The 24,338-nt window shown below is 49.5% G+C and overlaps 1 protein-coding gene across 1 annotated transcript in view; it reads left to right on the forward strand.

Moving 5' to 3' along the window:
• LOC133353847 (mucin-19-like) overlaps nt 1-24,026 on the forward strand; it is a 49,478-nt gene extending 25,452 nt beyond the window's left edge. Inside the window, exon 5 of the mRNA XM_061570287.1 lies at nt 14,457-24,026. The gene's annotated coding sequence lies outside the window, so the exon portion shown is untranslated. The remainder of the gene's footprint in view (nt 1-14,456) is intronic.
• The last annotated feature ends 312 nt before the right edge of the window (nt 24,027-24,338 follow it).

The following is a 24,338-nucleotide window of genomic DNA, read 5'->3' on the forward strand; positions in this document are numbered from 1 at the left end:
CTTCCAAGAGGTCGGAGTACCCACACTTAACCCCACCACGTCTGACCTGCCGATCAACTCTACTGTGGCGGTGTGGGAGTTGGTGGGGGGGGGGGGGCTCCACTATCCGCACTGCTTTGGGTGGACAGAGGCGACGTGGGACGGCGATTCAAGAAACTCGCCACGTTGTTTCAAATGCCGGGGCCGGAAGACACAATCGAAACGGCGTGCGCTCACCGTTGCGACTGCGACAGCATCCCTCCGATTAGCACGGTTGGCTATGCACGGCGCGAAAGAAGTTTCAACGTACGTGCATATACGTACGAGGCGAATATCTCACCAAACCCCACAAGAGTCGAGGTGGTGGTGGAGGGTTGGGGGGCTGCGAACTACTCGTAACAAGACAACGGCTAGGGCTTTTCGCGACGTTCAAACGTGGGGGGTGCGGGGGGAGCGAGGTGGTCGGGCAGTGCGTGTTTTAATATGACGCTGCCACCCGCACGCTCACCACCATTGCCTCCGCCGTGTGGATATTTTAAGGCCACACCTGCTGAAATCACTCCTCACACCAGGGATCTGGGTTTTAATGCTTCGCCAAAATTAAAAATGATGATGATTATTAATAATGATGATGATGGTGGTGATTTCATAGTGGTGGATATTTTTGTATCTTTTTTTCCATTTCAGCTGTTGACAAATTAAGCAGCGCGAAACTTTCGAACCGCCGAACAAATTGGCAAACTTCAACCGCGTTCATATTTCAGCGCGAAGTTGCACGAACGCGGCCTCGCCGCTCGTAGAGAAAGTCCAAGAGAACGAGTTTTTTTGCCACTTCTTGTGAACTCGCTTCGGCTTTCGAAGCATCATCATGCGCATCTGCGGCCGTGCGGAACGCCTCTTCTTCCTACCGATATTAGGAATCCACTGGAGCTCTGCCACTTTTACAATCTAGATCGCTAAGAAAAAAACAATTCTTTGAACTGCTTTTTGTGTTTAGTTTGTTGTCCTTGCCCCCAGGCACCTCCGATTAGCGCGGTTGGCTGCTTACGTTGCGGAAGATGTTCAACGTACGTACATCAATTTAACACGTAGCAGGCTTTCGCGACCAATATTATTCATAATATAGGTTTTTGGGTCAGATCGCGTTATTTCTAAATACGTCATAACCCTCCACCACCCGACACGGCCAAATAGTAAAAAAATGCGTCACGTTTTCAAAGGACAAATTAATTGACTTCTTTAGCCCACCGGTGTGCTGAAGAGAGAATCAACAGCATTTTAAAATTTGAGTAGTCCGACGTTTCGCTGATAATTACAATCAGCTTCACCGGGCCAGAAGTACGTACATCATCGGAGAATGGCCCTCATGATTACCTCTCCAGGATTGAACGTCCGCTGTTGAACGTGCGCTGTTGAACGTGCGCTGTTGAACGTGCGCTGTTGAACGTGCGCTGTTGAACGTGCGCTGTTGAACGTGCGCTGTTGAACGTGCGCTGTTGAACGTGCGCTGTTGAACGTGCGCTGTTGAACGTGCGCTGTTGAACGTGCGCTGTTGAACGTGCGCTGTTGAACGTGCGCTGTTGAACGTGCGCTGTTGAACGTGCGCTGTTGAACGTGCGCTGTTGAACGTGCGCTGTTGAACGTGCGCTGTTGAACGTGCGCTGTTGAACGTGCGCTGTTGAACGTGCGCTGTTGAACGTGCGCTGTTGAACGTGCGCTGTTGAACGTGCGCTGTTGAACGTGCGCTGTTGAACGTGCGCTGTTGAACGTGCGCTGTTGAACGTGCGCTGTTGAACGTGCGCTGTTGAACGTGCGCTGTTGAACGTGCGCTGTTGAACGTGCGCTGTTGAACGTGCGCTGTTGAACGTGCGCTGTTGAACGTGCGCTGTTGAACGTGCGCTGTTGAACGTGCGCTGTTGAACGTGCGCTGTTGAACGTGCGCTGTTGAACGTGCGCTGTTGAACGTGCGCTGTTGAAGGCACGTGGGTGTCCGATTTAGGCGTCCAGGTTAGGCGTGTGGGGTTCATTCGGTGACCACCGACAAAACGGACAAAACACAAATCGTGAATTCTTCTCTGTGGGAATTGCAGTGAAGGTTTTTTTTTTCTATTTGATCTCCCCCCCCCCCTCCCTCTCTACCCCCGAGCAGCAAGAGAATCCAGACTCGGCAGCGCTGGGGTGAAAGGTCGCGTAAGGGAAAACGAGCACTCTGCTTGGAATTCGGGGCCAAAGGTCGCACGGACATCACACCCCGAACCGCACTCACCTCTCCGTGCGGACCCACGCCCGTTTGCCACGAAACAAACACAACGACTCCCGTTTCCCACATTCGTCACTCCGCGTAAACAGAGAAAAAAACAAAGACAGTGGCTATTTTCGTTTGATTCCACGCAACCAATCTGCCGCACGGGGCCTTTCGGAATGCGAGTGCGTCTGTCATCGGCAGCATCCGTTTTCAATAAGAAGCAAACCTCTGGACCGGTTTCGACATTCAGCGTCTCATCAGCAGTCACCCTTGCTCGCTGCAAATTGCTGGCGTCCTGCCCGGCGTCAATAGCCCAAGGGCACTCTCCGCGAGAAATGAAATTCATCCATCTGGTTTCGGCTTTTTTTCTCTCTCTCTCTGTCTCGCGTGTGGCCGAGTTATAGTCACCACCACCTGTTTGGTGGAGCATGAATAAATAAATACCCGACGATGAATGCAGGTAAGGGAAACCCGCGCTTGCGTTGCCCGCGCACGCCGCTGATTCAACACCAAGCTGGAGCCGCCGTGACTGAGTCTCCATCAGAGACCCCTCCTGCTGCCCCCGAGAGCCAGCGGGGTTGGCTCTCGTTTCGCGGTTGCTTTTTCACGAAAGCATTTCTGGCATCCCCCGAGCGCGTTTCCACATATCCCTCGCTGCCCCCACCCCCACAAATCCTACTTCCCCCCCCCCGCCCTTCCACCTCGCAACCCCTTCCTCCACTACTCCTCCACGTGCTACTCGCCAACTGGGATCCCCTCTGCTCTCTCTCAAAACAAAGCGCCATCGCTCGGCTTCACACTTCTGAATTGGAAAAAGAACCCCCCCGTGACCGATCATGAGAAGAAGAAGAATATCTTCGATCATGAGTCATGATCTAACCACTGTCGGATGAAGGTCTCCCACCCCACCACTGGTGATATCCCGAACGCTACCCTGAAGGGGAATGATGTTAGATGTGATCGGTGGACAATAGCACCGCAGTCAAGACTTACCGTGCTACTACCGTTGTTGTTGTTTTTTTAAACGCGGCTCTGCAAAACACTTAAGACGGACACCAAACAGAACGTCGTTGGCTTTTGGCAGCTGCGATGCCACCAATTCCACCTCCTGCGCACGGACGGAATTCGTCACTCCATCTCCTCGGTGTACCCCGGAGAGAATCCACGCGCAGCCAGGAGACAAAGCTGAAAGGTCTGCACAGATAGGTTCACGAACCCACCTGCCGTTTTTGTTATCCATTGGTCATGTACTGGACGTGCGAGCACCACAGTCATGAGCTGCAGTGTTGCCGCTTGGGAGGTTCAAGTAAATCGGGACATGCCGTGCCCCAATACGAAACACGAACTGCACCGTCAACGCATTGCCTCGTGTATTGTTATTGTTATTACGCAACTGACAATAACGATGACTCTTAATGTTCTGGTAAGACTTGTGGTTTTTTCCCAAGACAGTAGAGCCTAATACGGCAAATAGAATAAAACATCCGCCTGGCACGGACTCAAAACCATCCAAATAGATTCTGCAGCGAAGCGGTGAAAGCTACCAGAAAGTTTTTTTGTTTCGTGTAAAACACAAATGAGCCTTCATGGGGTGGTGGTGATGGTGCTCATCTCCTGGTTACAGCCAGTGATGGAAATTCCACACCCCTGTGGCGGGGATGAGTCTATTCATAGGCCAACCACTGTTGACTTGCGGGAGGATTCGCGAAGGTTTGCAGGCAGGGATTTTAAGTTCCAGACTTCAACCCCGTGCCAGTTGGCAGCACATCGCATTCACATCTGATGATTACGCAACCGACAAAAAAAACATACGTTGAAACGTCCCGGGAAGGCCCACTATTTCACGCGCAGATTTCCCAGGACAGCTACCTTCGACAAGAGGGCGAATCCTGGACAAACCGGGATAGGTGGCAACCGCAGCCGTCACACGGCCAGTCGCCCCCCCCCCCCGTCCCCCCCGTCTCTCTCTCACCACACCGGATCTTGGCGCTGGCTCCGTTGGTCAGAGGCCAAGCGGCAAAGAATGCGCCCGGGAGCCTGAAGAGAGCGCGACAAAACCCCGGGCGCCGATCCAGAGTTTCCGCCCCGAAGTCGCACAAACTAGAGATCGCCACGAATGTAAACTCTCGCTGCGAGGGCCCGCCGGGGGTGCGGGAATAGCTTCCGCTTGATTCTACCACCGCCTCCACCGACCGCCCGTTACCCGCGCGGCGTGGACGTGGGTCAGCAGTGGTCCCCTGCGCATTGTAGAGGCCACCAGGACCCGCTGGTTACCGCAAGGCCACGTTGGTTCCATCGCAGCGCGACGTCACGTGCCAAGGGCACGGCCGTTCATTTTGGCCCGCGAGCATAATGGGGCGCTGCCGTGGCGAGATGTTGACCACCTCGCCTGGTATGCAGGAGGTCGTGGGTTCGATCCCAACTCTGACGCCTGTTGTATATTTGGAGTTTGCGGTGTGTCACTCCCGGTGGAGAGATGTTAACTACCTCAACTGGTATACAAGGAGGTCGTGGGTTTTATCCCGACCCTGACGCCTGCTGTTGTATTTTTGGAGTTTGCATCTCTCTCTCATCATCATCACGGTTGCTAGGAGATGCTAACTACCTCTCTCCCGGTGATCACGTGGATTTTTCTCCGGGTCCTCCGGTTTTTCCCTCCAAGTTTAGAATCAACTTCGCGCATTTAGAGTATTTGGCTGCTCTAAAGTTCCACGCGATAAGCCACTTCGCCGAGCTATCATTTGTGATAGCCAAGTCGCTTCTGAAAAAGAGCCGTACAGCTCAGTGGACCTTACCTGGTAAAATAAAAAAAAATTGTTGAATAATTTATTTGGTGATTAGGATCCCATGTTTTATTTCTTTTTTACCGTGATGCTACCGGCACACGGACTCTGTCGACGCACGTACAGCTGATCCGCTGCTGGATGAGGGTTAGGGTCGTGCATGTTGTGTGGGTCACAAAGGTTATTTGAATCATCGGAATCTTTATCCTGGAGAAATCCTATGAGCTATAAATCTATTTTCATCGGACTATAACCACCATGCGACGTTTCGGGCAATGGCCCTTCATAGCACGGAAGTAGAGAGGCCGGAGATCATATAATACAGGGACTCCTCAACTTACGAACGAGTTAGGTTCCAGAGCTCTCTTCGTAAGTCGATTTGTTTGCAAGTCCAACTCCTGTCGATTCCAAACATGTTGTACGACATGTACACTAAACACGGGGAATGGCTTTAAACGTTCTGTAATCTCCTGTAGACGTAGATGCCACTGGTTCTTCACGTTCTGCAGATGTAGATGCCACCACCGCCATCTATTGCGTGGCGGTTGAACTTACCACTCTCGGTCCAAATGGGCAACTGGACTTACGGACAGGTTTGTTCGTATCTCTGAAAGTTCGTAAGTCGAGTGTTCGTAAGTAGAGGAGTACATGTATATATCGTCGTCGATTCCTTAGTCATTTTAAGGCCGTGGTGCTATTGACGAAGGCGTCGAGTTTTGTTGTTGTTTATGTGCTTGTGCACCACTGCCAACGCAGCAGCAGCAGCATCACCACCAAATAATGTGTACAATCACGATGGTCCACTGCGGGTTGGCTGGCATAAGGTTCGGGAGCGTAGACGCGGGAGCGTACAAGCACAGTCCAACGAAGGACATCGCTGCCGCATGGCCCTTTGCTCAAGACGTGGCCCGGCAGCTGCTCACAGCGCCCGTGCAACGCATGCCGGTTGCACCGTCCCAGACGCTCTGTCCACGGTCAGGACCTGCTAAGCTTGCGAGATCTGACAGGATCAGGCACACCGTGGGAGCACGCGTGCGTTTGTGCTCGGAACTGCTCTTCGAACCCGCCGACGCCAATTCGATCCTGCTCACGACCAATAGTAGTGGCGAATATTTGAACCGGTGCTGGGCCTCCCCTAAGTCGACTCGGCCTCAAATGAGTACTTGATGCGTTGTGTAAAACGGCGCCACTGGGGAGGCAAAGGCGGCCGGGCGTGGCTCTGGCCACCCATCCCCTTCGTGTGCCGTTGCGGCCTTCATAGGTGCTCGATAACAGCACTTGCCCCTACAGTCTGTCAAGGCTATACGAGGGGGCACGAGGGGAGGGGATATTTGTGTTCATCATTTGCGAAAGTGCTGCGTTTTAATAATGTCATTTGGAAATGCAATGCACTGCGTACTAAAAAAAGTAGTCGTTCAGCTGCGTGACGGTGAAATCGTTAGCACAGCCTCTATGAATGCGACGGGCAGGTTTCGGGTTTTGGTGACCATTCGAGAGGGGAAACGAATCGATTAATCATCAGGTCCCCGATTCGACAATTTGATTATTTTTGTTGCGATGAATTTCTGCGTTTTCTTGTCGCTGGAAAGGTCACTCGAACTCACTGCATACGTATGCAAACATTTTTTTAAAAACAAATCCATACATCCTTCCTGCAATTCCACGGTTTTATCGCGAGATTAAGAATCGATAATTAACCGATGCATGGTTACGACTCTTCGCGACCGTGGAACGTACAATACTTTGGTCTTGATATTTCTGACACTGCATGTAATCAATTGTTAGAATTCAGAGGGGATACGAGGTGTAAATCACCTAAAAACCATTGTTAATGAAATGGACAAAAGTCATTATCGCCCCATAAATTATCCTTCTCCTGCTGGATTAAAGTCTCCGCATGCCATTAAACAATTGCAGACATGCTTAGGAGGGAAACAACGGGTAATTAATTTATACCTCTGGCAGTTATTGAATAAAGGTGGACCTGAATTAAATATATATCAAATAGGCGACAGCAGTGGGGAGGATTTTCAAAATCGATTGTTTCATGTCGCGGGTAGTGTTGCAGACTGTTATTTTAAACGAAAACATTGCGTTGCGTTTGAAGGCAAGCAGGCTCCTGCCGGCACCCACACACGCACACTCACTCACTCTCTCTCCTGCATACCTGAGTCAAGGCCTCCGAGGTCGAAGGGTTAAACTCGTGCGCAGATTTCTGGAAACGATCCAATTGCAAGTTTCCAGGAATTTGATTCCTCCTGTAAGTAAAAAAAGGGAAGAGAAAAATTCCGTTGAAGGTGTTTGGTGAAACCCTTCAGGATGTTTTAAGAGAGAATGTAACGGCTGATGTATATATTTTTTGGCCCAAATATTCCTTTTGACCTACATATGCTTGAAGGATGCATTTAGAGAAAAAGCCTTTTTGCGTTCGAGTGAAAGAGAAAACTTCGTTGTTGTTGTTGAAGCGAGAAAAATATGCAGCGTGATTTTCGAAAGGGCGACAAATAGTATTACGCATAAACCCGCGATGCAAGTCGTGAGATATGATGATGGGTCAACACGCACTGTGGCCCAGCGTTTTGCTCCGTCAACCTGAGTTCGATTCCCGGCGCGACGGCTAACATCAGTGGTAAGCGATGATATCCGAATGGGTCATGGAGATGCACCCTGCCTCCCTCCTAACCTTCAACAATCCACTCCGCAAGTACGGTCAGACCCCCTCCCCCCTCCCGACACGGCCAAACAGTAAAAAATGTGTCGCGTTTTTCAGCAACAGGAGAGCTTCACCATTCTTGCCCGATGAAGCTGATTGTAATTATCAGCGAAACGTCGTACTCAAATTTTAAAATGCTGTTGATTCTCTCTTCAGCACACCGGTGGGCTAAAGTGAATTATTTTGTCCTTTGAAAAACGTGACACATTTTTTACTGATTGGCCGTGTCGGGTGGTGGAGGGTTACGACACATTTATAAATAACGCGATCTGACCCAAAAAAAAATCTATATTATAAATAATATTGGTCGCGAAAGCCTACGTGTTAAATCCCCCCCCCCCTCCCCCGTGTGAGGAGGCCTTCATCCAGCAGTGGATCATTGGCACACACACAAAAAGGGGTCGCAAGAAACTGTGCACCAGGCGGAAAGCAACACCGAATTTCCGAATAATTGAACTTCATGCCACGCATGTGGTCCTTGTTGTCCTTCCCCCGCGCGTTTGGCTCCGTACGGCGCGAAAGAAGTTCAACATGCACACACTTCAGACCGTGTTTGTCTCTTTTATCCGCACATTACTTCACGAGGCATATGCTCAGCAGATTCATAGCTGGCGCACGCACAACAACAGACGCACGCCACCACCGTCACGATGCGTGGGACATCAAAAGGCCCATATGAAGCCCGCTTGCTGCCAATCCTCGCTATGCCCCTATCTCGCTCAGCAACACTGAGACTTAAGGGCAAAGGACAGAGAGGTCAACACATTCGGTCAATAACACCCTCCTCCAACACTCCCCCGCCTCGAGAGGACACAATAATATAACGGGCAACATTTCGGGCAGCGAATCTTCTTCGTACGCTCGTTCCTACACCACTGCCCACCGCAGCATCACAACAGCAACAAACTAGATTCCGTCTTTACGCACGGCACAAAGGCACGGGCGTGCTTCGATGCTTCGGCAACTCGAAGCACCTCCATGCCTATCTCACCTCGGCCACGTCAGTGCCCCCCGCTGTAGTCTGGCTAGTGGCAGATGCCCCACCGTGTGACACAAGGTGCAGGAGAGGCAGTACATGCCCCGGCCTGTAAACAGGCTGTCTTAATCTTCTTGGTTCTTTCGGTAAAGTCACGTAGAAGGGAAGTAATACAATAACAAAAATAAAACATAATAAAATAATAAGTAATAATAAGTAATAAAATAACAAAAATAAAACAGAATTATTTTATTATGTTTTATTTTTGTTATTGTATTACTTCCCTTCTACGTGACTTTACCTAAAGAACCAAGAAGATGAATCCCTGCAGTCACGAAAGCTTTAAATCGAGGCTGCCTTAATATCGCGCACGCAGCACACACTCACTTATGAGACATCGCGAGAGACGGCGACTCGGGTGGCTCGGACACGTCCTCAGAATGGACCAGGACCGCATGCCAACACAATTTGCCCCTAAGGTGGACACCGCCGGGTGAATAGAAACCCGGGAAGACACGTGACCAACTGGCGCGAGGCCGTGTTGTGGTGGCAGTGATCGACTTCTCTTGGGGCGAGGCTCAACATGTTGCCAAGGGCAGGAAGCAGTGGATGCGAACTCGTTGCGGCCTCATGTCCCAATGGGGATGGAGAGGATTAACTCACTAACTGTAAATAGGCATTAGTCTGCCGCCAGGGGTGGCCGCAGCCACCGTGCTGGGTTTTTTTCCTCTCCCAATTTAAGCGCCGATTTGCAAGCCACTGATCACATTTGGGTAAAACAAAACAAAAATCGAAGACCGTGACTCTTGGCGCGGCAGTTTAAACTACGGGGGCCACGTTACTTAGACAGGAACACCCTCTCCCCTGCTCACTGCAGCCCAGCAGTAGTCAACGGAGGTCCCAGCGCACGGTTGATTCGATGCGCGTGCGGCGAAAGTCGTGCACGGGGCAACGAGAGAGACCAGCGGTTACTTTTGCGACCCATGTGCATGATGTTAGTGAGCGTCACTGGCGATGCATGGACTAGGATACGTGCACCCCCTCCACCCTTCCCACACACCACCCCCCTCCCGGTCCCTCTCGTTGATTCGCTCTCGATGCGATCATCTCCTCCACTGTGCACACATTCCCAGACATACACCATCACCGCCCCCGCCCCCCATATTTCCCCTCTCCCTTTCCTCTCCCCCCATCTCCATCGCCTCCTTTCCTCTTACCCTCCCCCTCCACCGATCGCCCCAATTCACAGAGGCGGGGAATACCAGCAGAGGGTGTCCCTCATTGTCCAATAATTATTAACCCCACCTCCCACTGGTGAGTGTAACTTCGCCGGTGCTCTCGTGCCACTGAAAGATCTTGCTTTGAAGCTTTCGTGACTGCAGGAATCCATACTCGTTGGTTCTTTCGGAAAAGTCACGTAGGTAGAACAATAATAGATCACGACGTTTCGATCCCAACACAAGCGTCATCAGGTGGGACAACCGCAGCTGCTGCGGGGTCCATTTTCTGCCCCGTTCCCCCCCCCCTTCTCCCCCCCCCCCATACTGCCGATACATAACCTCGTGCCACGGCAGATCTAAACCCTACTTCAGCAGTTTCTTCGCTGTGGTTGTCCCACCTGATGACGATCGCTTGTGTGTTGCGATCAAAACGTCGTGATCGATTATTTTTCTACCTACGTGACTTTACCGAAAGAAACTAACGAGTATGAAATGAAAGATCTTGCTTTCGATGTAACAAAACAAAATGACCAAACACAATTGTCCGAAAGCTTTGCTGGGACACCGCTTGGGATGTGCATCCCACAGCTGCGGATGTCGAAGGCCGCTTGCCGATAGCCGCCGGCTCCATTCTCAACGATGGTGCGGAGTTTCTCACCACTGCTTCACCCCCATGCCACCACCCCACTACCCCTCGCCTCTGTCCACCCCAGCGGGATAAATCGGCGCGCTCCAATTGGTCGATCGGCAGGCGGTTACCCCGATGTCCAACTTCGTGCGTAGCCAGCACGTGCTAAGCGGCGGTGTTGGTTTACCCCCCAAGCTCTTGCAAGACGTCTGGGCAAACCGTGGAAGAGTAGGCCAAATACCCTCTCGTGGCTCGAGGGGGGGGAGGGTGTGCACTGTAGGGGGTCTCTCGAGAACGAGATCCTTCCAATAGCAGTGGCGCGAGTCGGTAATTGTAGGGCTGCACTTTAAACTTTTTTTATTGTTTTTCTACACGAGACGGGGGGTTAAATCGCCGCACGGGGGCGATTATTTACCATCTCGATTTTTTTGTTCCCTCCCACCACCACCACCACCACGCGCCGTCAAAACTCCGTGTTTTTGGGTCAAACGGCGATGGACAAAAACAAAATCCGTCTCCACAGAAACACACGGCAAGGGAGCGAGCGAGCGAGAGAGAATGAGTCCTCCTCCTCTCCCCCTCACCCACCTCGCCGCGCCTTGCACGGTGGCTTTTTTTGTTCTGCTTCTTCTTTAACCTTCGAGTTTTGTTGCTCTTTGACGATCACTTGAACAAAAAAACATCAACTCGGTGACCCTGCTAAGCCGCAATTCAACCAGGCGCTGGGAAGCGTTCAATGAACGCCATCGCTGCCCTCCAAGTGCACCACGCCACCCCCTGGCTGCCCGGCCCGGGGGTATGTGACTGGGTATGTGGCTGGGTATGTGGCTGGTCATGTGGCTGGGTATGTGACTGGGTATGTGGCTGGGTATGTGGCTGGGTATGTGACTGGTCATGTGGCTGGGTATGTGACTGGGTATGTGGCTGGTCATGTGACTGGGTATGTGGCTGGTCATGTGACTGGGTATGTGACTGGGTATGTGACCGGGTATGTGACTGGTCATGTGACCGGGTATGTGACCGGGTATGTGGCCGGGTATGTGACTGGGTATGTGACTGGTCATGTGACTGGTCATGTGACTGGGTATGTGACTGGTCATGTTACTGGGTATGTGACTGGGTATGTGACTAAGTATGTGGCTGGTCATGTGACTGGTTATGTAACTGGTCATGTGACTGGGTATGTGACTGGGTATGTGGCTGGGTATGTGACTGGGTATGTGGCTGGTCATGTGACTGGTCATGTGACTGGGTATGTGGCTGGGTATGTGGCTGGTCATGTGGCTGGGTATGTGGCTGGTCATGTGACTGGGTATGTGGCTGGGTATGTGGCTGGATATGTGACTGGGTATGTGGCTGGGTATGTGACTGGGTATTTGACTGGGTATGTGACTGGGTATGTGCCTGGGTATGTGGCTGGGTATGTGGCAGGGTATGTGGCTGGTCATGTGACTGGGTATGTGGCTGGTCATGTGACTGGGTATTTGACTGGGTATGTGACTGGGTATGTGGCTGGGTATGTGGCTGGTCATGTGGCTGGGTATGTGACTGGGTATGTGGCTGGGTATGTGGCTGGGTATGTGACTGGGTATTTGACTGGGTATGTGGCTGGGTATGTGGCTGGTCATGTGACTGGGTATGTGGCTGGTCATGTGACTGGGTATTTGACTGGGTATGTGACTGGGTATGTGGCTGGGTATGTGGCAGGGTATGTGGCTGGTCATGTGACTGGGTATGTGGCTGGTCATGTGACTGGGTATTTGACTGGGTATGTGACTGGGTATGTGGCTGGGTATGTGGCTGGTCATGTGGCTGGGTATGTGACTGGGTATGTGGCTGGGTATGTGGCTGGGTATGTGACTGGGTATTTGACTGGGTATGTGGCTGGGTATGTGGCTGGTCATGTGACTGGGTATGTGGCTGGTCATGTGACTGGGTATTTGACTGGGTATGTGACTGGGTATTTGACTGGGTATGCGACTGGGTATTTTACTGGGCATGGGAAGGATGCTGGCGCTGCACTATGCACCCGGCCACCCGGGTTCGATTCCGCTCATGGAACAACACCGGTGACGATCATCTGAACCGGCCCTGGGTCGACTCAGCCTCAAATGAGTACCTGGTGTGGTGTGTAAACATCGTCACTGGGGAGACAAAGGCGGTCGGGCGTGGTGCTGGCCACCCAACCCCTCGTGTACCGTTCCGGCCTTCATAGGTGCTCGCTAACAGCACTTGCCCCTACAGTCTGTTAAGGCTACACGGGGGATCTTTTTTGTGTAGAGGAGGCAGCGGCGGGGGGTGGTGGTGCTGGCCGCAGGAGTTGTGGGGGTTTTCTGGTGAGGGGGGGCGGGCGGGTGGGTGGGCGAGTCGAGGGGCGGGGTGGGGTGTTCGGGGGAGGGGTCCGTGCCTTTTTCTGACCACTTGGAATTCTTGAGCAGATTAGATCGGCCCCTGCGGTGGTCCCTTCCCACCGGAGTCTATCTGTTGAGACATTCCACCTAGAGCCCCTTTCCACAACTCCCACAACAACCGCCCCTCCCTCTCACAACAACAACGACCACCACCACCCCCCCATCTCCATCCTGCCATCTCACCCCCCCCTCTCCTCCTGCTCTTCATCCTCCTCTTCTCACCGACCCTCCTTCACCCCCCCCACACACACCCTCATTCTAAAAAACCTAACAAAGGCCACCCTCTGCAGATCAAAAGGCTCTACTGAGGGTTTGTTTTCACACAAAAAAAAACCGGGAGTGAGAAAGAAAAAAAAATTCCACCACCTCTGAGGGAGACGAGGAATTTAGATCTCTTAAGGTCCCCCCCACCCACCCGCTCCTTTCAAATTGGCTGGGAATCACGTGTCGAGGTGCCGCCACGGCCGCGGTAACCTTTAACCTTTGCCCCACGCGACGAAGTGCGAAATTAATTAATAATAACAATAACAAACAACAAGAATTACGTTTAAATCTTACGGCACAAAATACGTGTGGGAATCGCAAGGCGCCACGGTGGCGAGACGTTAACTGCCTCGTCTGGTGTACAGGAGGTCGTGAGTTCGATCCCCACCCTCTGGGTCCCTGGTGTTTTCCCTCCACACTTAGACACATGCATGTAGACTATTCGGCTGATATACATTTCCACGTGATAAGCCACTTTGTCGAACTATCATCTGCGGCCAGGTCGCTTCTAAAAAAGAGCTATATTGCTCAGTGGATCTTAGCTGGTTAAATAAAAAATAGTTCAGTTGATTTAGTTGAGTTTATAAGCACAGCCCTTGAGAGCAAGGCCAGCCGTGCTTATATCAGAAGCAGTGTGCTTGTTTTAGCAATAGCCGTTTGCTTTCCTTCCACCAGTGGCATGTAAGCACGTGTTGTTTCTAATTGTACCGATATATGAAGTGTGCTTATATCCAGCTGCTGCTGTGTTTGCCCTAAGAGGAAGGGAAATGTCCGCGATTGTTATCTGGAGCTTGGCTCGAAGCGTGGGCTCACACCTGAGCTATCACCCGGTGAACATTGGAAGCCTTGGGGACAATGTTGGGCTACCGTTGGTCCATCGGTTCCAACCACAGGCAAACGTTGCCTCAACGATGCACATTTTACTGGGAAGTTGCACAGATTGGTTGCATGCAATTAAATCGCTGATATTGTCTCTGCAAACGGTTGCGAGCAACTTGCGCAACCTGTTGCTTGCAGTCGAGAGACGCTCTAACTTTCAGGAACCAGGGATATGTAGCTACATATTTAGTCACGTGGTGCACATTTTGTGAACCCGTGATTTGCCTGTTTGCGATCTCAGAAAACGGCGCCGCGTAATTGTTACTGTGGCTCAACTGCTCGCTCAGATGTGGACAAATCGGTCGCAGGCGATGATGGTGTGGCCCTGCACTAACGTTCTCTGTCGCCTGCCTTGCAGGTGAAATCAACGTGGAGGCGTTGGTGGCACCGCAAAGTTCGGAGCAACGCACGAGGATGAAGGAACATGCTAAGAAGCCTGCAGCTTAAATAACAAAAAAACATAAACGCAAAGCCTTGAAAATTCACCTAGCTTCTCTTTGTGTCTATTTCTATCCAATTCGATGCTCGTGGGATCATATTGACAAACGCGTATTAAGAATGCAAAGTCAGCCGCGATGAGTTCAAATGTAAACGTAAAACGCACGTGGACGACAAATTGCCGCTTTCTAACAAAAACGTGAAACGAAAAATTCAGTGGCACTGCACGAGTGGGCATTAAAAAAATGTTAACATCACACAGTGACAATGCACAGGGAAGGGTTGAGTGTCAATGTTGTTGTGAGACGACACGCAAAATCCGTCAGAGGGTGTCATTGGTACAAGTGAACGAAGCAGTGGATTGTGTTTTGCACGGCAGGCCTATTGTAGGCCTTGTAATTGTGGGTGACAATTCCTAGTTTGTCAGGGGTGGCATAGTCAAGCTAGACTAATAAAAAGATTGGCAGAAGAATTAAAATATGATCTTTTTGAAAGTTAGCCAGCCTTGTGGATGGATGATCAAAGGTCATGGCTATTCATAAATAAAAAAAGACGAGATGCATGTCATTTGTCTGGCCATGATCTGGTGAAGAAATGGTGTGGTAGCGTTCTTAGTTGTGTCGGTCACGTGGCACGATGGGCGGGAATTTGGTCGAGAGCAGAGGCACTTGGTGGTGTTGGTGGGAGGGAGCCTTTGGTATGTGGTAGCGGTGAGAACAGATAATACGTGCATTTATACGGTTTTTAAAGTGAAATGGCAGGACCATATGAACCCATCAAGTCACACTGGATACCTCTGCAAGGGTTGGGAACTCGAAGGCTGTTTGTTTGCTGGCCTCGTAGTGTCGTCTCCAGCAAGGGGAAAATCAAGTTGGAACGTGCACCATACGCTTAAAAGAAATCCAACAGGGTAAAATGTAATTTATATTTGGAAATCTTTGTAAGTGCGCCATTTGATGAATGCTGGCTTAAACGACACGGTAACTTTTGAAAACAAATATTTGAATAAGAAGTAAATGTGGATTTTTATCAGGACATGGAAATGGCCCGTAAGCTATGATGATGATGGCGACGACAACAGCAATGATGTGAAATTATTTGAGCATTGTGATTTTTACAGCTTTCAACCCGGGGGGGGGGGGGGCGGAAGGTGGGGCAAACGAAAGGGGTCAAGTAAATGCGTACGCGAGAGGGAGTTCTCTTTAGTCTGCATCCCATGGCCATTGGCGATTGGCTTCGAGTTAGCTCAGAGTTTGTGTTCAGATGAGTGTCTAGGTTAGTCGTAGCACGGTAGTCAGCGCGCTGTCGTAGATTTCTCCTCGAAGGAAAGAAAACAACGCACGAGCCAATATCTTCTTTACGGCTCAGATTCACCGCACACTGCCAGGCCCCCCTTGCAAATGAACTATTCTGTCTCATTTCTTCATCATTATTCTTATTGTTATCAATCATTTCACGCTTGTTTTATCCACGAAAAGAACTTGCTTTCCAAACCGTTAATTTGCGAGTAATTTTTCAAAGATTTGCGAAGTGCGGACCGTGACTGCGGCAGACGACAGCCGACTGTTCCTCGAATCACGTCGCAGGGATTTCTTAACGTGAAACTGTGAAGCAGACGGAACGTAGTCTTTAGTTTTTCGGTAAAGTCACGTAGATATACGAATAAAAATAAAGTGAATAAAAAAAACACGACGTTTCGATCACAACACAAATATTAACTTTCTTTTTTTCATTATTTTCCTATCTACGTGACTTTACCGAAAGAACCAAAGAATATGCATTCCTGCAGTCACGAAAGTTTGAAGTCAAAATTCAGACGGAACGTATTTTATGGTTAATGCACGCACCGTAGGTTAATACGCACACTGTAGTATTAACCAGGGCTGCCTGCCGGATGCTGACCTTTGCTACAATCGGCGATGGCGCTACCGCTGGGCCATGTCACCACCCAATTATTTCTCCCCGACATTCCAATAAAAGACCGTTAGTTTCACGGCAGTTCTATGCGAGGTACAGAACAAACCCATAAAGTAATGAAATGTAAGCATAGCTCAGTTTAATGCCTCCACAAATAAATACAAATATGTGTTTGGCTTGCTGCCCATTGGATGGATTTCCAGGCCAGTATTATCAAGTAGCAGCATTAGTCTCAGCAAGAAAACTGTGGACCGGTTTGGACCATCTGGGTTTCATCAGTAGAATCATGCTTGTTAAAATAAAAAAACACATTCTGCTGGGTTACCATGTTATTGACTAGATGACTCAATATAAACCACTAAACCCCAATCACAAAATGCATAGAGCGGAGTCCGACTTTTATATGTGTCTATCCATAATGTACCGTGGCAACCCATGCATTTGTATTATAACAATTGTTTGTGAAAATATTATACCTGGATAATCTCTTGAGACATAACATCTCATTTGCAAGGGTTTCCAGGGTAGATAAGGGTTGACAGGGTGGCCTTTGAGGAACGCCCAGTGGATTTCTTAAATTATTCCAAACCACGTGCGAATTTTTTGTTAAGGAAAACAACGCGTCGATTAATCAATTAGTATCGATTATTAACATAAACGCATATGTAACAATCGATGTGAGATTGGTAACGTCCTTCACGTGACACCCCTCCTTCCCCGACTCCTTCCCCTTGCAGCCACTAGAGGCCGCAACTTTCATCACAATTGTGACTGAGATCAATCGATTGCCGAAACACGTGACCCCGAACTGTACGGAGCAGCGCGTGGAACTCGGTGCCTATGAACGGGCAGAGAGGCGTTAAGGCCACTCGCCCTGTTTGGGACGTGCGTTTGGGAGGGGGGGTGTGTTTGCCCAATTGACAATAATCGACATAGAATTCCCTCCCACCCTCCCCGCTTTGTGAACGCGACAAATGATCAAACGACATCAGTGTTCATCGCTGCGCTGCCTCTCAAGAATTATTTTTACAATCGGTACGCTTGGCAGGTACGCGCGTGTGCCAAAGACTTTGGCCTAAGTTCGTCGACAAAAAGTAATGACTTGGTGGTCATGCACCGAGCCGCTTGTGTTGTGCCAAATTTCAGCCATTCTCAATGCTTCCCACGACATTGTGGGTATGTGTGACCATACTTCACCACGCTGGTTAGTAAGAGATGGAGTGGGGGGGGGTGCAGGACTGCTTCTGATCCCGCTCACCGCTGATGTTTGCCGTGGACAGGAATCGAGTTTCAGGTCGCCGGGTTCATCGTGCAGCGCGCTAACCGCTTTGCCACCACTCCACCCTGTGTTGTATAGCCACTGCAGAAATCACCTTTCACTCTGGAATGTCCCACTTTTTGTTCTCCATTTTTATTTTAACGAAACACGAAAAAAAACAAATATTTGAAGACTATGCACAGGGTTATATGTAATAATACAAGAGCGGTGTATTACTGTACAGATATGTGTATTGAAAACAGATTAGCCCTCTGTCAATCCACTGCTGGATGAGGACCTACCATGCTGTATTGGCCATGGAGGTTTGTTTACCCATAATTCACCGTGTTGGTCAGTGCAGGTTCGTTAATGTGGTGGGGGGTGGGGCGGGGGGGGGGCAGTTCACATGTCACTGACCACTCGTTAGCCATGGGATTGTTAGCCATGGCCGGGAATGGAACTCAGGTTGCCGGGTTCAATGGCACACCACTCGCTAACCCCACTGCCCCCTCCTCTCTCTGCCCCCCCCCCCCCATCTCAACCCCTCGCCCCCACAAAAATCTGCATATGCTGCAAGCAACTGCACTTTTTTGTATAAAATCAGCAGTTTGAAGGCCGTGTCGCGTGCGCAACTGGTCCGGGCTCAGACTCGAGATATTCAAAACGGCTTACGCGTTCGTGCTTAAACTTTGCGTCCGGTAGCCGGCAACCTCGCTATGTATTCCCTTTGTTTCTGGTGGCTGGATCACATCTCGCATCCGAACTGCGAGGAATCCTGCTGCGGCGAACAACCACACCTACCCGCCGAATTCATCTTCGTTCCACTTACGTTTCCGCCACCGCAGGCAAAAGCGCGAAAGCAGTTTTTTGCCGCGTCGCGCAAAAAAAAAAAACATTTTGACGTCCGCGTTCTCGAACAGTTCCCGGGGGGGTGGGGGGGGGGTCCCATCCGTGTCTTATTTTCTCGACGAGCCTTGACCAATCACCTCGTCGACAGCGGGATATCCGCGACCCACCGCCGCACACCGGTTCAAAGCGCGGTATTCTTTTGCCAGGGTAAAAAAAAAACGAAAAAACTTAAGACGACGAATCCTCGGATTGGAATACCGGCTACAGCCCCGCGGAATGCGAGGGACGCTTCCCAAGGCCTCGCGGGCCCAAACAGCGGGGCCGCCGCCGGCAGGGATGGCACGAATAGTAACAATCACGCCTCGTGGCAAGACGGGGGCCTTGCTGGGTTTGATTGCCGACTCGGGCTCCTTTGTATGTTCACCCCCCTCCCCAACTACCCCCCCCCCCCCATCTGTTCTGCATGGGTTTCCTCCCGGTGCATCGATTTTCTCCCATTAGTTAAACAAACAAAGACAAAACCATAGTGCAACATCCCAATGCTGAAAATGTACCCGCAAATTTACTCGTTCTGGACGATGTATAAGCAACATTGCCCCTCTCCCCCCCCCCCCCCCCCAAATAAAACTAAACGAGTCTTGAGACTCACTCATTTTTATTTGAGCTGGTAAGGCCAGTTGTGCCAGAACAGCTCATTTTACAAGGACTCGTGCACGGCTTTCCTCGGTAAACAAGCAGAACAACTCGATAATAATAATAGTCACCAATGCGCCGTGAACCACTGGTTGGAAACCACCAACAGCTTGCGTCGCTCCCCGGCGCAAATCGATGAGGAAGTCGCGAAAATTTGAAAGTCGTTGCTTTGGTTCCCAAAAACAATGTGTAGCGAGCGCTCTTTCGAATATTTTTGGTTTGTTAAATATGTATACAGGTTTCCCGTCGCTTTATGCGGGTTCGGTTATATGCCATTTCGCGTATATGCCAGCTAACCTATTTATACCCGCAATCCGCTCTACCATGCGGTCTTGATTTCGCTCGTTGTGCGCCCCTTAAATTTTCCCGAACGCATCTAACTATTACTGTGTCAAGCGAGTGAAACCTGTGTGCATACACGTTTATAAAACGTTGGAACGTAGAAGAGGTCGCAAACGGGTTTTGATACCTTACCCGTACCCGGCCGCACCAGGGTCGCAAACGGGTACCCGTACCCGGCCGTACCCGTACCATACCCGTACCCGGCCGGGTACGGGTAGGGTACGGGCATCGGGTACCTGATTGCGACCTCTGGGATGAAGCCATGTTGCAGGCGCGGGTGGGTTGATTCTAGGAACTTGAATTGTGAGAAGAGACAAGACGTTGGGAAATGAGTGACAAACGGTTACTCACCAGTGACTCACGGTCTACCCGTACCCGTACCCGGCCGCACCAGGGTCGCAAACGGGTACCCGTACCCGGCTGGGTACGGGTAGCCGGGTATCGGGTAGGGTACGGGTATCGGATACCCGGTTGCGACCTCTGGAACGTAGTCCCCTAAAATGTGTACGCGCTGAACACGGAACTCGCCTTGGGTTAAACCCCAAAGACTTCAAAACCGCCCGCAGCGGTTGATTTGAGCTGCCGTAGTTTGGGAACTCCCTGATGCCAACAGTCGTAGACAAAATAACCCCTTTTGCGAACGATCGGTATGGGACGACACGTCCCCTTCTGCAGCCAGTCAGATTCGTGTGACACGTGACCTCTGTGTTGCGTTTCAAACGGTTACAAAAGTTTTATGCCATCTTCACTCAAACTGTTGGACTCCCCACAACACTCTCAACCAGGCTTATTGATATCGCACGGTTGGCTATGTATAGTGCGAAAGAAGCTTAACATGCATTGTCGGAGAAAACGGAAAAACGCTGTTTAATTAAGTTTACCCATTACTCAAACCCGCGTCGTCTCATGGATGTGCCAAGATATTTATCCGTATGACATATTGGTACCGTAACATGATCACAAATCTCCGGGCAATGGAATTAATTTACTCAAATGCTACCGTGCACAATACCCATTGCTATAACCATTACAACTCGTATCATGTGTGTGTGTGTGCCGTGTAATCACGCAGCAGTAACAAGACGTTTGTCACGAAATTCAGTGTAAGTAGCAATGCTTCCTACAGTCATGTTTGTTTTTATTTTGCAGAGATATTTCCAATGTGCGATCAAAACCACGCGTTGGAACTTAAGGCATTTCCAATTAGAATTGTCCTAAGCAAGCAGTGCCCCGTCTGTGTTTGTCACTTTCATTGGCCTCTTTGTCCACAGTGGGGGGAACTCGTTTTAAGTGCCCCCAAAAGAGTGGTTAATTCCTTCCCAACGAAATGCAAATTCTCATAGCTGGAATATGATGAATTATGGTTCTTTCGGTAAAGTCACGTAGAAGGGAATTAATAAAATAATAAAAATAAAACATAATAAAATACAATTCTCAAAAAATACAATATGTAACAACAATAACTAAAAAGGATTGATCAGCTGATTAATATATGTGGTGATTGGTTCACCAGACTGACACCATCAACTCACTACACATGAGGACCTGCTTAAATGGCAGGGGACGCATTCCGGATTTCAAACCCAGGATCTCAGCTATGCATGCTCAGTGCTCTGGTAGAGTGTAATTTCTCCCATTCCACATGGTCACCTCCGAGAAATTACACATAATTTTGAAATAATAATCGACAGCTACTTGTTAATCCTCTGCTGGATGAAAGCTCTCACCACGCCTTCTCTCTCATGGCACGTGTTTGACCATACTTCACCACGCTAGAAAATAGAGCTTGGTAAATGGGAGCACTGGGGTCTTGGTGGGGGGGGGGGGGCTGGTTCAGATGTCACTCGCCACTGATGTTAGCCGTGGCCGTAAAGAAAATTTGATTGCCGTTTTTATATATCGCAGTGCGCTAACCGCTGCGCCACCACTCCACCCACAATACGATGGTATTTATCACCAGCTCCTTCAATGGAGGAATGGCAAAACGACTCGGGCTCCCTCAGTCCCGAAGCCCTCTCGTCGTGGCCAGGAGCCCTCGACGTTGGTGTTTAGCTCCTTAACACGTTGCTGCCATACGCCACGGCAGAATCAACATTACCAGTTTATCATTGTGTTGAGTTGTGGACTCGCTGAGTCCAACCTGTCTGTTTGGGAAATTAACTCGGGATTTGTTTTAATTGCCGAAATATCTCCTTTCTCAGACAAGTGCCCGCGGTGCGATGTGTAAACGTCGCCACTTAGGAGGCAAAGGCGGCCGGGCGCGGTGCTGGCCACCCACCCCAACCTTCAAGTGCTTGCCCCAGAAAAAAATCTGTTAAAGTTATACGGGGGATCTCTGTCTTGTCTAGACAACCCAGTGCTCCCATGGCCCAGTACAAATTCAATAACCTGTTCGTAGGAACCGCTACGATTTTTTTTTTAAAAAGAGTGTTTCATTTTATGTAATGCACAACAACAACGGTGATGTCATCTGGACATACAACGCATGCTGGGAAAGATTCCGGTTATGTGTGTTTTTTTCTCTTTCAAGACACATAATTTGCATATATATTATATGATGTATCCTTCGTTGACTTAATTTTATCACGTTTATTTGCCACATTGATAATCGCGAGCCAGTGTTAACTTGGGAAAACGGACGTCGTACGTTAGCACATCCATCTGTCCTTAATTGTGTTAAACAAAAAACTAAAATCCCTAGGTGCCAAGTAATGTTCACTAAAGCCTAGAGTGTGCGATGGGACTGTGTGGAAAAAGAAAATGTGTTTGTTGTCCCAAGCAGGGCACTGCTGGTCACTTACCATCAAATGGGCACCACGGTGGTGAGATGTGAACTACCTCGCCTGGTATACAGGAAGTTGTTGGTTCGATCCCGACCCTGACGCCTGCTGTATATTTGGGGTTTGCATGTTCTCCCCGTGGTCGCGTGGAGTTTTCTCCGGGTCCTCCGGGTTTTCCCTCCACATTTAAACATGCGTTAGAGTATTTAGCTGCAGGATAAGCCACTTCGTTGAGCTTTCATTAGTGGCCAGGTCGCTCCTGAAAACGAGCTATACAGCTCAGTGAGCCTTACCTAGTAAAATAAAAGAATAAATATAGTTTAGTTTTAAAACTGCTCTCTCTTAGCACAGCGAGACAAATGCCACGGCGTGGAATTGGTGGGTGTATGTGTACGGATTGTGGAATGGTAAATACCAGCACCGGTATCCTTAAAGAAAAAAATGAATTCCTATACATAGTAGATAATGATATATTTATTACGATGGGTGACTTGAAATTGTGCCAATATTCGCCAAACAGCTAAACGACTGCTCACTCAAGCAAACACAGAAACATGGAGAAACACAAAGGCATTCGTGTCTTGCGTGTAGTGCGAATGTGCGCGCGCGAGTGTGTGCGAGTCTGTGTGCATGCGTGTATATTTGGCCTCGTGTACGCGTGCTCGCGTGAGTGTGGCTGTACTTGTGTGTGCGTGTACGCACCTGTGTTAATTTGGTGAATTGGGGGGAGCAGTGGTTGTAGTGGTTAGCGCTACGCTGCGCTGTGAACCTGGCGAGCCGAGTTCGATTCCCCGCTCACAGCAAACACCGGTGACGAATATCTCAACCGGTCCTGGGCCTCCTCTAGGTCGACTCGGCCTCAAATCAGTACCTGGTGCGGTGTTGTAAAGCATCGCCACTGGGGAGACAAAAACGGCCGCGTTTGATACTGGGCCACCCATCCTCTCGTGCACTGGTGCCGGCCTTCATAGGTCCTCGCTGACAGCACTCTCACTGACAGTCTGTTGAAGGCTATACGGGGGATCTTCGTGTGTGTATGTGTGCACGCGTGTGAGTCTGTGTGTGTGTGCACGCGTGTGAGTCTGTGTGTGTGTGGGTGCGCGCGAGAAAGGGAGCGAGCGACGCATCAACGAATTTACACAAGCCAACCCCAAAACGTAACTCTCTAAATTTGATTTTAGGTTTTGCTTGAGCTGTGAATAAAACAAACAGACAAAAAACCGACACATTACGCTGGCCACGAGCCCCGGTGGGCTAAACAGACGCGAATTGTTGGCGTTTTTAGTATGGCCCAGGATATGTGCTTTGCAACACTGACATGCATTGTATTTTTAAATATGCAACAATTGTTTTTGGTGAAGATAAAAAGGGGGACGTGGGAAAAACAGTTTTCAAAAGGTAAAAAGAAAAAAACTATGAAATATTTAATATAAAAAATGTGTGGGTTGTTTAATATTTATAATTTAACGTGTTTTATATGCTGTACACAATTACAGTATTTAAGACCGTACATTTGTATGTGACGTATGCTGTATTATGCACTGTGTGTAAAGTGTAACGTGAATGTTATAATACAAGGCTCATTCAAACGAACTCTTGGAGACTCACGAATCTTGTGATGAGTTAAAATAAACATCGTTATCCATAATGAAGGGAGGGGGGTCTTTGGGTGAGATTGGATTAACCCCGACACCACCTAACACAGTCAATTATATGCTTGGTTCTTTCGGTAAAGTCACGTAGAAGGGAAATAATAAAATAATAAAAATATAAACAATCATCATCACCCGATGATGATTGCTTGTGTTGTAGTCGAAACGTCGTGATAATTTTTATTGTTTTATATTTTTATTATTTTATTATTTCCCTTCTACGTGACTTTACCGAAAGAACCAAGAATATGAATCACTGCAGTCACGAAAGCTTTAAATCAAAACACAGCCAATTAGTTGAGGTTTGACAC

Source organism: Lethenteron reissneri, chromosome 45 (genome assembly GCF_015708825.2).
Source record: "Lethenteron reissneri isolate LAM-NWPU_2019-01 chromosome 45, ASM1570882v1, whole genome shotgun sequence".
Taxonomy (NCBI): domain Eukaryota; kingdom Metazoa; phylum Chordata; class Hyperoartia; order Petromyzontiformes; family Petromyzontidae; genus Lethenteron; species Lethenteron reissneri.